General features: G+C 43.2%; 1 protein-coding gene across 3 annotated transcripts in view; it reads right to left on the bottom strand.

The window, feature by feature from the left end:
* The window catches only part of LOC135208052 (glutathione S-transferase kappa 1-like), a 154,672-nt gene that overhangs the window by 138,781 nt on the left and 1,383 nt on the right, over nucleotides 1–14,508 (bottom strand). The gene's annotated exons all lie outside the window — the stretch shown is intronic.

Raw genomic sequence — 14,508 nt, 5'->3', positions numbered from 1 at the left:
TCTCTTTACTGAGATGACAGATTTTTTTTGGTACATGTATGTGTAAAATGTTTATTAATATTTTCAAATAATAATAATGATAATAATACAGTGGCGCCGTGGCAGAGTGGGTTAGGTCGTCAATGGACTGGTTAAGCAATATTGGGGCTAGTCAGTCGTTGGATGGGTGACCGCTCTCCTCGGCATTGATTCCTTGGGAAAGGATCTATACCATAATTTCCTCAGTCTACTCAGCTGTAAATGAGTACCTATTCCTCATGGGGTAGGGTCCAGCTACGGGTTAAATAGCAAAACTCAGCAATGATGGAAAGAAATGAAAGATTAAACGACAATGACGTAAATGGGACCTCTGGCAACAGAGGAGCTTTGTCCAGCAGCCAGGTATTCAGCCCAATTGAAGGGGAAGACAGTCAGGTATACTTGGAAGTCGTCATCCAGCAACTGACCACCATAACAACGAAAATAACCAGCAGTCAGAGACTGGAGCTACAGAAGCAAACCAGAGGAAAAATGGACAAGAGAAGAAAATAAGGAAATATGGAGATGCTACATCAGAAGCAACTCGACAGAAGAGGATATAGAAGAAGGTTGGTCATCATCTGGAATGAGAGGAATAACACCCCCCAAACAGAGAAGAGGCTGGCAGACCAAGTAAGGAACATAAAGAAAAAGAACTGGCTCCCCCCAACAGAAAGAGAAGAACTGGAAAGGGAAATGACACACAGCAACAAATTACAAGAAGATGAACTGAGAGACAATGCCACAGAAGATGATGGGGATGATGAGGTATCAAACAACGACACACTAAGAAACACCGACGAAGTAACAGAGAGGACAGAATGGGTAGAAAAGATCAGACAATGGATGGAGCCAGAGGCCAAGAAATTAAGGGAGTAAACAAGTGAGGCCAATGAAATAATGGGAATAATACACACCACCAGTATCACAGAAACAAATAACTTGGCATATTCAGGAGCAAGATTAGTAGCAGAACTGATGGAGATACGAACACCAACACCACCAGCACAACCAACCCAACAGAAACCAAAACAGCAACCGCCTGGAAAGACAAATCATGGTGATGAGGTCTGCATACGCATGTGCTATTACGTACTCACGTGGGCCTCTTTTCTTTTATAAGAAAAGAGGGGGAGGGGGGTAAGAGAAATATCAAAATTATGTATATCATATGGGTAATCACCAAGGATCTACCTATGTTGATAAAGATAGCGATGATTTTGCAGTGCAATTGGATGAGTAATAAAGATAATGCTACCAGCAGCATGCTAAAAAATTCACATCATACACAACAATGCCACCCAGCCAATTTCAACCAATTGGTCTCTTTTTCGATTTAAACATGTTTTTAACATACACAATGTACTTGTACATTGTTATACGATTCCTAATAATTTTGAAACCTATTCTGTTCAATTCCTGAAAATGGTTTTGCAAGATTTTGTTCTTTTCTTACATGATATATCAAACATAGTAGAATAAAAGAAATATTCAACTTAACATTACAAAGTTTTGATGTCAAAATATGTATGCTCGATGTATTTGAAAACAAATGCAAGTTTTCCTGCCAGATGTTAGATTGAAAATTTTCTTGCTAATTACCTCAAGAAAATGAAAGCTAGCATTATAAATGCGAAATTGGTAACACCGGACTCAACAGATCCGTGTTAGTAGTAAAAATATCTAAATAAACGAAGTCGCAAAGCCGATTCTATTCATGTTTTTCCTAAACATGTAGCCTAAGAGGAAAACGTTATTTTGTTTCATCGCTGCTACAAACCCCTGGCAATGCGGAGTACATATGATCATTCTAAACTATTATTTACTATCAGAATAACAATGATATTTTGTACCGAAAATGAATGTAACGTATATTCCAAACATTATTACTACTATGACTAGTACTATTACAATTTCGAAAGATAACCTTGCTGTGAACACTAACATAATTTGATTTTCATATACGTACATACATTTTGTCGGCTGGCTAGCTAGCTTCACATAGATAAAAGTTGATTTCACTGATATGAAATTATTCATCAAATAGCCTTTTTATCATGAAAATATGATGACAATATAGTAGGTTAAAAATGGTTTTACATATTTTGTTTACGCTTCGTTGCCAAGAGAGAGAGAGAGAGAGAGAGAGAGAGAGAGAGAGAGAGAGAGAGAGAGAGAGAGAGAGAGAGAGATTCTTTCTTCAGATCTCCATTACATGAAGAATGAGTAAAAATGATATTGTTATGATACAATAAAGTTTGTTCATACTTACCTGGCAGATATATATATATAGCTGTATTTTCTGAAGTCCGACAGAATTTTAAAAACTTCCGACACACGCAGTGGTCGGCCAGGTGGTTAGTACCCATTCCGCCGCTGGGAGGCGGTATCAGGAACCATTCCCATTTTCTATTCATAATTTTTATTTCCACTGTCCCCTGAGGGGAGGTGGGTGGGTACTTGTTATATATATCTGCCAGGTAAGTATGAACAAACTTTATTGTATCATAACAATATCATTTTGTTCATGAAACTTACCTGTCAGATATATATATAGCTGAATCCCACCTTTGGAGGTGGGAAGGGACAGAATAGAAGGATTTTGGGAAACAAATGCATGCAGATGATTTACATCTTGGTTCCACCTGTTAGCATAGCTGGCTTCGTGGTTACTGCCACGTAAGTCTGCTTGTGCTACTAGAGTTGCCAGCGAGGTAGAGACCTATATAGCTGGTGCACTCCAGATGATCTGTCAACAGGGGCGAGACCACGACGTGACTAGACCATATTGACCATACCATGAGGGCTAAGAAGTAAAATAAATATATATATATATATATATCACCACCTGACCAACCTAGCCAAAGTTAAGGTGTTTTAACTAAGGCTTAAGAGTTAAGAAGTCGCCGTTGTCGGCGACTCATCAACTAAATTAAGAGCTCTTCCTAACCATTTTCTACAGGATAGGATGAGTGTTACTTCTTGCCCCCAAGATTGTGTCTGCAGACACGTATGGCCCTAGCGAGCAGCAGAATCTCATATGCCATCTTCACATCTCGCAGGGAGTGTGAAGTGAACACAGAGTTGCTTCGCTAAAACATGGTACTCAGGATGTTGCTGAGTGCCATGCTCTGTTGAAATGCTTCCGAGGCCGCGCCCTCACCTCGTGAGCATTCAGATAAAAAGATTTCAAATCTTTGTGCAAACACAATGAAGGAGCATTTTTGAAAGAACTCCTTAACACTAAAGCCAGGGTGTTCTTCGATATGGGCAAGTCTGGTCTTTTTCGGAACACTGCAGATTGCCCGAATGACTTCGACTTTCTTGAGTTTTATGTAGATAAAACTTGAGAGACCCGACAGGGCACAGGACTCTCTCTGGCTCCTGCCCACTAACTTGTGCCATCCTTGCTTCCAAGCTCCTGGCCCAAGGACAAACGGGTTTCCATTCTTAGGCCACAACGGAAGGCTTAGAGAGCACACCGCCTTGTGTTCTCTAAAGCCAAAACTTGTGACGATGGCTTAAAATTTCACTAACCCTCTTTGTCGTATCTAGGGTGGTTAGAAGAAGGCCTTCCTGATCACATGCAAGAAGTTAACAGGTAGGAGAGGTTCGAATGCTTTAACATCAAGAACTTCAGACTACGTCTAAGTTCCATATTGAAAGCTTCGATCTGGACATGCACAGTCAGTCCGTCTGTACTAAAGTCAGGTGACCGACCAGTTGACCAGTCAGACGAATCAAAGACAGCAAGGCTGTACCCTGAAGACCATAAGGCACTATTCTTCGCTGAAGGATGATTGTCTGGACTGCCTGTGCGATTCAATCTAAGCAAACCTTGGGGGCGGGGTGTATCAACGCAACCCAACGTCGTCAGCGAATCAACTCCTGACTCGAGTTCTGGTGCAGGCGAAAGGAGCGAGGAGCAAAAAGGCGATTCAGTCCCGAAGGAAGAATAAGCTGACAGTCCAACCTGGTCTCATGTTACACGATCATCGGGGGTTGTATAAACGCAACCGACTTCGTCAACAAGAAACTCAGGGCTACTATATGTCGCCTGATCTCGCACGAGGTGTCTGACTCCGAGAAAACAGGTGAGACAAAAAGTAGATGGTGAGCGAGATTCGAGATTCCACAGAACCCAAAGATCGTGAAGGGGTTTGTTGTTTGACAGACGCAAATCTCTGAGCCCAAAGGCCGTCAACAACATATTTGCGTATTCTTTAATAGTTGTGACTGCCAGCTTATCCCATTCTTCAGACGGAAATGGAAGACGGTAATCTTATTCCTGTCAACATCTCGATAGCCTGAACGTAGTCAGACTCAGAGCGGAGAGGTTATAGGTACCTTTCGAGTTAAGAGTAGACCGACTCTCTCGGAAAAGGTCCTTGGAAAGTGAACTAGGAAGTATGTGACCTCTGTGAATCCAGGATCCTGAAGGCAACATGGGGCGATCAGCGTCATTGTCGCTCCCTGTGACGTCATAAATCCTCTTATTACATTTCCTAAACGATTGAAAAAGGGGAAAAAGAGACTAAACATCCATCCCCGTTCAATATCATAGGATGGCATTTAATGGTACCGATCCCGGATCGAGAATAAGGGAGCAGAGAAGAAGAAGCCTCTTCGTCCTCAACATATCGAAGAGAAGAATGAAAGGGCGTCCCTAAAGTCTCCACAACTCTCAAACTTACTTCTAAATAAATATTCCCACTCGGAAGTCAATAGTTGCTGCCGTCGATCGAGACGAATTCGTACGGACTTTTGCAATCCTGTAACGAACCTCTAGAGATCGTTACATTCTACGCCTGTTGTTATAATAGGCTCTTTCTCGTAAACTCGAACAGGGACCGAGAGAAGATACTTCTTAAGATATGAGAGAGCTGTGGAATATCAGAGTTGATCTGGACCACTGGTTCCCAAAAAACTCGTTTCGAGGACTGGAGGGGACTACCGAATCGCTTTACTTCTTTCAGATTAAGATCCAGGACATTTGAAACCCTATCCAGATGTCCGCCACCTTCTTTCTATCACCTCAGGTGATAGACGCACTGAGAGATGTTCAGAATCATTCCTAGATCTTGAATAATATTTGTTTCCGGTAGGAAAAAAACTGTGATCTTAATTGCAGTCTATTCGACGAAACAAACTTCTTCAGGAAGGAAATGGTCCCCAGCAAGCTCATCCATTCCCTCCCGAGTATGCTTACTTCCCTAATAAGGCTGCGTTTTGCCTAAGCAGGAGAGCATATAAAAGTGCAATGTTGCGGTAGACTCGTAGTTCTATACCGTGCGGTAACGAGCACCGAAAGGATTAAGAGATAACTCTGTTGAACATAGTAAGGCAAAACGAATGCAACGTTTATTCATTCACGTAAGAAATCCCTTCAATCTTAGGCTAAAGTCCGTGATTGTAGGACAGAGATACAGTTAGTCAGTCAATCCCGCAGGAGAGACGTAACCGCCAGCACAGAGATACGGTTAGTCAGTCAATCCCGCAAGAGAGAGAGACGTAACCTACCGCGCATGACAGCGCACGATCTGTTACTGGTGGCTCGGTAACCCGGTTGGACTGGAGGACGACACAGCGTGACAGCAGCAGCCAGCAGCTTACGAATGTCGTCTCTTAACTTTATGTCTGGGTTGCCAGCTACCTATTCTACGAAGAAATAGGTCCGTTATTTTTTGAGCAGATAGACTCTTCAAGCTGGTATATTTAAGCGAAACAGAAAACGCTAAATATATAGATGCGTTTGTGTCGTCAGAACACTACCATACAACGGTAAAAGATAAATCGGAAACTCCTGGAAGGCTGCAGGGAGTAACGATTAATGTCCTTAAAATAGACAATAGACCTCTCGGTTGCCATCCGAAGAGGTAACTACAGCAAGCGTATATGACTTGAACCAACCAGAAATAAAATAACGCAAGGCAAAATGATATTGTTATGATACAATAAAGTTTGTTCATACTTACCTGGCAGATATATATATATATAGCTGAATTTCGGAAATACAGCTACATACATATCTGACAGGCAAGTTTCATGAACAAAACTTAAGAGAATCAAAGCAGTCAGCTCAAGCTTCTTATGTTATTGGACATAAGCGTTCATTGACGTAGTCTACAAGTCTATTTCTTGTACGAGTCTGCGAATGACGAATGAGAGCTCTTCCGAATCTTGTCAACAAGAGCTTATTCGCTTACGCAATATCAAGTTAATGAGATGTTTGTCAATGAGAACTAACCCATTTACGGGACAAAGAGATATTTTGTCAATGAGGGGATACCCCACTTACTTGACAAAACGATAGTATATTGTCAATGGGGGAAAGTCACTGAATTGACAAAACGTAATCCAGGAAGTCGAGCATTTTATTTTTTCCGATTCCCGTCTCAACGAGGAAGGGGCAAGAATCCTGTTAAGAGACTAGGCTTACGGCAGGTAGAACGACGATGTTCAATTCGGCAGCGTAGTCCCGACTAGAAACTAACAAAACCTATCATCTGAAAAACCCTTTCAGATGGGCTAAAAAGCTTGCAAAATTATCCTGGGAAGAGAAGAAATTGCTCCAACCAGCTTCCTCTCCCGTATCACAACTAAAAGTCTGCTAAAGCTTAAAATTTATTGGCAGTATGGCAAAAGAAGTCCTATCTTGCGCTTTCCTGAAGAGCGTCCTTTTGATGAGTACCTTTGCAAGAATCCTACTGAACATTGCCGAGAGTCCTGACGTGCAGGACATTGAGCCTTTACCTAACCCGTAACTGCCTTATCGCAAAGTCTTGACTGCGGTAGAGAAAACGAGATCTTCCCTAGAGCTTTCCTTAACTCCATCCACCTTTGCGAAAAGCAATATAATATTGACAGAGACCTCTTGAATTCACGAAACCCGAGGTCTTGCTGGGTTTCGAAGACGAAGTTGTCTGTTCACTTTAAGCTTCCTCCGAAGCACTGCTTACTTCACATTCTTTGCATGTGAGGTATAAGGTATCACCGAAGGTAGAGGTAAAAATTCTTGAGGCCCAAATCGTAAACAAGAGCTTGAAGAGTTCAATAGAAACGTTCAGCCAGGCGACACACCTGGCGTGCGCTGACGCGCGCGCTCGGCGTCCACTGGCGAGCAGCGAGCACGCTCGGCGTCCACTGGCGCGTGCGGAGTGCGCTCGGTATCCACTGGCGTGCGCTCGGCGTCCACTGGTGCGCGCTTGGCGTGCACCCGCGCGCGCCTGGCGTCCATCCGAACGTCCCGTCCAAGCCGAGCGTCAAAAGAAGCGTGCAGAAAAGCGTCACGCTCCTGACAGGCGTCAAAACAAGCGAGATACATCTCGGAGAGAAATCCGACTGCACGAAACAGTCTCAGGAGAAGGGTTGATCGTGTGAGAATACGAGGGGCGACTGGCGAGGGAACGCCTTCTTATTCTCACAGTAAACAAGCTCGGACGTCCGCTCTCAAAAGCGTCCTGCTACTAAGACTTCTATTTCATATTTCTCGGTGGAAAGACGTACACGTGATCAGGCGACGTTCGCCTTCTTACTTCTCACTGGAACGCATAACGAGAGAGAGAGGACGTGAAGCGTCCTCTTCTATAAAGCTTCTATTTAGAGGGCGCGAGTCCTTCCGAAAGCTCCAACCCCTGCGCGGGGAGGACGCTTCGGAGGACGAGAAGCAATCCTTCAGGATTCGTGCACGTGCACGCACTTAGGCAGTCTGGGGATTTCATCAGAAACTGCCGAAGGCACGCCAGATCGGTGGGGGTTCCTCGTAACCCTCCTTCGGCTTTCGACATGCTCTCTCCCCGGGTCCTGGGAGTCAAGCAGAGGTCCCGGCCTAGAGGCAAAATAAGGCCGATCTGACGCACCGTCCACTACACAAGGGGCACTGTCACTGCACTTAGCCACTTCGCTATTGCTCTCTAAAGCAAGCACTTTCGATTCTAAGATACGAATCGAAAGAGTATTAGAGAAAGGGCAATAACCTCTACAGACACTGTTTAGGGCCCGAAGGCAACATTACAGGGTTATGAGAAACAATAACAGAAGTAGCACTCTTCACAACAATGAAGGAGAGCGATCACCTCTCGCAGACATATTCATAACCCGTAGGGCCATATACGGGTTAGGCAAAAAAAAAAAAAAAATCTACAGGAAGGTTAGCAGGTTCACTACCCTGACTTTTGTTTACTGATTAATTGCGTACATACGAATCATACGTTTCCTTACGGAAATAGACATGTTTACTGATTAATTGCGTACATACGAATCATACGTCTTCCTTACGGAATTAGACAAAGTCTCACACTCCTTACATGACAAATCTCAACAAAGAAGCAAGACTCATACCCCTCGTGCATACCAAGTGCGGATCTACCGAAGCTTTCGGTAGCCACACCCTATCTTTGCAGACAACACCCTCTGAAACTAGCCTAACTAGATTCAGATATCTTATGCAAAAATGAATCAAATTCAAATCAATTTAAGATAGCGTATGTCTAGCCACAAATCCAAGTAAATAAATTAAAAGACAATTAGGATACTTAGCGGCAATGAAGTTTCCAAAATCTAAGACGGAGGTACTGGAAACAGGTGTTTCCAGCACCGGCGACAGAAAAATTATGAATAGAAAATGGGAATGGTTCCTGATACCCGCCTCCCAGCGGCGGGAATGGGTACTAACCACCTGGCCGACCACTGCGTGTGTCGGAAGTTTTTAAAATTCTGTCGGACTTCAGAAAATACAGCTATATATATATCTGACAGGTAAGTTTCATGAACAAAATGTATTTTATTTTTACCTTTGGAACCCACCATTGAATATCGGCAGTGACAACTTAAACACAACTCGATAAACGCTCGATAGTTATGGCAGATAACGTCAGCAATCAGCTGTTTCTCTAGAGAGAGAGAGAGAGAGAGAGAGAGAGAGAGAGAGAGAGAGAGAGAGAGAGAGAGAGAGAGAGAGAGAGAGACTGTTGCCTGATTAGGTTGTAACATTGACAGATATCCATTAGCAAAAGTTGAATAATACTTGTGTATTGAGAATAATGATCATTTTAATAAAACTGTTGTTTTACTATGTCTAATCATATTGCATGTATTATTACCATATTATAATAAGTATTATGATATGAGCATAGCGATCTACCATTTGCATTCTGGTTTTGTTTACATTCTTAAAATAATCAACTGATGTTGTTTTACCAATATCATCACTGTTTTTAGTTACCGAATGGAACTTAATTCAGAGATATGCCTATAATATATAAGGTAAGAATGGTTTTATTACCTTTATTGTCAGTTAATATCATAATGTGAACCTGTTCATGTATGTTGGTGGTTATCGCACTGCAACTAGGTTTAGCCTACCAACAAACGTCATACATATACAGTAGTATCTCGAGATACGAAATTAATCCATTCCGAGCGCCTTTCGTATCATGAGGTTTTCGTATCTTGGACCACATTTTACATGTAAAATGACTAACCCGTTCCAAGCCCTCCAAAAACACCCCAATAAATTTCATAATAAAGGTAAATTGACCTATAAACAATGAAATACTACAACAATTTGGACCATTCAATATGTAACTTTATAATAAAAATGCAAAACCTGTAAATAAAGTGTATATTAGTGTACAAGAAATATTATTACTTTAACGTAAAATGTGGAAGCTTACCTTTCGAGTGAGGCTATCTCCGAAAGTGGCGGCAGAGGAGGAGGAGGAGGAGGAGGAGGACAAACGGCAGATACGTACACTTAACTTTACGAAACACATAAAAAAATGTCAGAAAAACAAACTAAACTTTATAAAACACATTAACAAAACTGTAACAATTAACTTTACAAAAAACTAAAAAAAATATTTATTTTGTCTTATTTTGATTTTACATTTCTTTTTACTTTTTTATACTTTACGTAATTTCAATTTCTTCACCACCGAATGGATGCCAGTCCGTTTACGGAATTTTTCGAACCACCCATGAGAAGCCTTGAACTCTGGGGTTGGCGTTGATGTCCCCCTCTCCGCCGTCGTCTTCGGCTTGGGCAATCAAATCACCGAAAATATCACTGGCCTTCTGGCACATTACCTTCTCGGTTATCGTATCGCCATCGATTTCTTTGTCCTCGATCCATACAAGAAGCAGCCTTTCCATTTCATTATGCACATGGCTCCTCTTGTTGGACAAAATAGTCCCGCCCTTGGAAGGTGTAGCTGGTTTGATGGCTTCCTTCTGCTTAAGGATGGTGCCTATCGTCGACGGATTTCGGCCGTATTCCTTAGCGATCACACTCAACCGCAAGCCAGCTTCATACTTTTTTATTATCTCCATCTTTGTCTCCATAGAAAGCATTCTCTTCTTTCTGTGAACTTCAGCAACTTTCTTGGGACCCATGACTATATGTACTGTACGTAATTAAGTTACGTATGTAGTACATATACTAATTAGGTTCTCACAACACGATAAAGTAGCAAAACGAAATCACTAACGAATTTACGTTACAAAACGAAATCATTGGACCGAACGAATGCCGCATGCGTACGATAAAGATTCTGGTACGAGGTGGCCGGGGTAGCGATCCCACCACGTACATACGTATAAGATGCATGATGGGAGGGATGCTGTCCAATAGGAGAGATGGATCTCATCGCTTGGCTAGCATCAGGAACCAATGGGAGAGCAGGAGGATGGTGGCGAGTCTACTAGAACTAAGATGGCGGTGCGCGGCGCGAGTTTCAAAATGGTTATCGGGCGAATCTCGGACTTTCAGAAACCTTTCGTATCTTGAAAACTTTTCGTATGTAGAGCAGTAAAATTTTTCGTGTCAGCTTTCGTATCTCGAGTTTTTCGTAAGTTGAGCCTTTCGTATCTCGAGGTACCACTGTACCTTGAATAGGCTATTTATTATAACGATATGCCAATAATATATAAGGTGAGAATAGATTTATTACCTTTACTGTCAGTTAATATCATAATGTGAGTTGTTTCATGTATGTTGGCGATTAACGTACCGCGGCCGAGGCTTAGCCTACCGATAAACATCGCATACACAACACGTTTGTCCCGCGATGCTGCGATTCCTACCAGCGATATAGCATGAGAAGCGGTCCAAGAAAAAAACCGTGAATGACTGATTCCGTGATTGCTGATCCGCAATTAAGCGATGCCCCACTGTACACAAAGCACTACACCCAAGAGCAAATATGGACAGACTATACATAACATGAAAGGAAGGAGGGAGGGGACTATCAAGCATAGAGGACTGCGTCAACATCGAGAACAAAGCACTGGGGCAATATATGAAACACCCGTGAAGATGAGTGGCTCAAGAGTGCATGGGAAGAAGGACTAATAAAAGTAGACGAAGACCCACAAATATACAGACAGGAGAATGACAAGCAGAACAGAGGAATGACAACAAACCAATGCACGGACAATACATGAGATACACTAAAGAACTAGCCAGCGATGACACATGGCAATGGCTACTGAGGGGAGAGCTCAAGAAGGAAACTGAAGGAATGATAACAGCGGTACAAGATCAGGCCCTAAGAACCAGATATGTTCAAAGAACGATAGATGGAAATAACATCTCTCCCATATGTAGGAGCAATACGAAAAATGAAACCATAAACCACATAGCAAGCGAATGTCCAGCACTTGCACAGAACCAGTACAAAAAGAGGCATGATTCAGTAGCAAAAGCCCTCCAATGGAGCCTGTGCAAGTAACACCAGCTACTTGCAGTAGTAAGTGGTAAGAGCACCAACCTGAGGGAGTGAAAGAAAATGATCAGGCAAAGATCCTCTGGGACTATGGTACCAGAACGGATAGGGTGATACGTGCAAATACACCAGACGTGACGTTGATTGACAAAATCAAAAAGAAAGTATCACTCATTGATGTCGCAATACCATGGACACCAGAGTTGAAGAGAAAGAAAGGTGAAAAAATGGATAAGTATCAAACCCCACACTATAAATACTACCCAGTCGAATTGGAGGACTGTGATATGTGATAGACAATAAAAAAAAAAATAATAATAACTGCAATTACAAAAATCATATGAGAAAGTATTTTATGGAAATACAACACTAATCTTTCCATTTCTCTCTCTCTCTCTTACAGAGATGTATGTTTTTGTATAAAAAAAAATGATTTACTAATTTTCAGATATCAATATTAATGTAAACAGCAATAATATAAATTCATTGAAGAAAATACTAAAGTGAATTAGCAAAATTTTAGTTTATAAATAATATTGGGGGAACACTGTATATATGTATGTATGTATATATATATGTATGTATATATATATATATATAGTTTACAATCAAATAAATTATGCTTTGCCTTTACTTCTCTATACATAAATTTTATGTAATAGAAATAACAGAAAGAAAATTCTCTTATCATATCACTAGACCCTTGAAAAATTAGGGTGAGCTGTACTGAAGGCTAGTTTTTCAGCAATCACATTATTCCATCATTTCACACCACAAGCCAGTCATTCAGTTTAAACTACCAACATACACACTCAAACTGGCTTGCAAGCATTTTGTTTGACAGTTTAACAGACATTTGGTGTGAGCGTGTACGGGGGCCTTAACATCCCCCTCCCCCCTTCTTACCCTTATCTCCTCTCCCTGGCTGGGCAGAGGACCGAAAGGGACGCTGGTGTGCACCCTTCCTGATGGCAGCAGAAGAAGGCTGGGTATTCCTGCGAGGGCATTTAGAACTCTGGGACTTCTTAGGACCAGCAGAGGAAGTGTCAGCCTGACACGAAGGTTGGGCTGCAGTAGCACACAAAGACCCAGAGGTCTCTGCCACTGCGTGGTGTACATGACAATCGTTATTGTCCTCCCTCCATCTATCCACCATGGGGTCCAGTTGCCCCCTATTAAATTGAGAAGTGGAACCCAGCAATGGTCCATTTCTCACAGTCAGGATAGACTCAGGATCTACAAACTTGGTAGCTTGAGGGAGAACTGCATTTCTCCTGAGAACCAAGTTTGCCCACAAGTTGGCTGTCTGGTGGGCAAGATAGGTGATGGTCCTACCCCCATGCAAGAACAATTTATTAAGGCTAGCTACCTCTTCGTTGTGCACCAAAGGAGAAGAGACCACCTTAGCAAAGGTAGCTGACCAATGGTCAAGCCAAGAGACCGCTTCGAGCGCTGCCATAGCGGTCGACTCCAGTGTCACTGAATCTTGATGTGACAGGGAGACGTCTTCATTGCACAGCTGTTCCAATGACAGACCGGGTCCGAGATGAACGAGGTCTGGGTTAACCACCTGTGCAATCGGAGTTGACCCCTCCAGGGGCTCATAAAATTTCTTCAGATGAGGGAGCGGTGGAGGAAGTAGCTCAAACGAACGGCTGGACAGGAGTGAGTCGACTTGTCCGGAAACTTGGCCCAGGACTGAATCGACAAGCTTCGACCAAGGCAGTCCAAATGAGGTTGAGGATTCCTTATTGGCTTCAACAAAAGCTTCTAGACCAGAAGGATAAACCTCATGGGAAGTCAAGGTCTCTTCCCCTAGATTGTTGTATTGACGAATCAATCTTTCACTTTCAACATGGGCCCTCTGTAGTTCTGGAGTGTCTGTGTCCTTGGGGAGAGGACCTTCCAGCCCATCCAAGTCCTGGTCTTCCCAATCTACTCTCTCTGCAGGAGAGAGACCCTCCTCTGAAGCCCCTGGTCCCCTCTCACCCCAGGAGGCTGAGGGAACAGGTGAGAAGGGTCTAGCACCCTTCACAAACCTGCCGGAGGCAGAAGTCCTGGCAGGAGAAGAAGGCTGCGAGTGGTCGTCAACCTGCAGTGATGACTGCTGCACAGGTCTAGGAGAACGGATCCTGTCATGCGAATGTGAATGGGGTTTATCCCCGGGAGAGCAAACACGCTCACGTGTACGTGCACGGAAGCTATCCCGGGGGGTCTGGGCCCACTCATGCCCATGTGAGTGGCGACTGACCCAGTGAGAGCAATCGAGCATACACTGGCGAGAAAGTGGTTTGTCTCGATGACGTGCACCAATCTTCTTTGAGGCTGTGGCCTCTACAGGCAAAGGGGATTGAGTGGGAGACCTTGATGTTTTCCCAGGTGAGTGGAATCGGGAGTCTGCATCACAGTCTCGGGACCCTGGTACAGTTCTTTGGCTTGTGGAAGGCATGACATGGCTTACCCAAGCACTTGTTGCTCCCACACCATGGAGATCCGAAGAGACCCACGATGCGGTCCCATTGTCCGAAGACATGGGAGAGAAAGCAAGAGATTCCATCGAGTCTTCCGTGGAAGAAGACAGATCGTGGGAGGGCCTACATGCCTTCTCACGGTCAGGAGAAGCAACCTTCTCCTTCTTCTGGCCTGTCCAGATAATGGGACCTTTAGAAGAAGGGGAGGAGGCAAAGACAGGCGATGAAGATGACGACGAAGATGAATGGCGCCTCTTCCTCGACTTCTTACGATCACACTTGTACCTCTCCGTCAG

Source organism: Macrobrachium nipponense, chromosome 34 (assembly GCF_015104395.2).
Source record: "Macrobrachium nipponense isolate FS-2020 chromosome 34, ASM1510439v2, whole genome shotgun sequence".
Lineage (NCBI taxonomy): Eukaryota > Metazoa > Arthropoda > Malacostraca > Decapoda > Palaemonidae > Macrobrachium > Macrobrachium nipponense.
The sequence above is the reverse complement of the archived record's forward strand: the minus strand, read 5'-3'. Positions and strand labels throughout refer to the sequence as shown.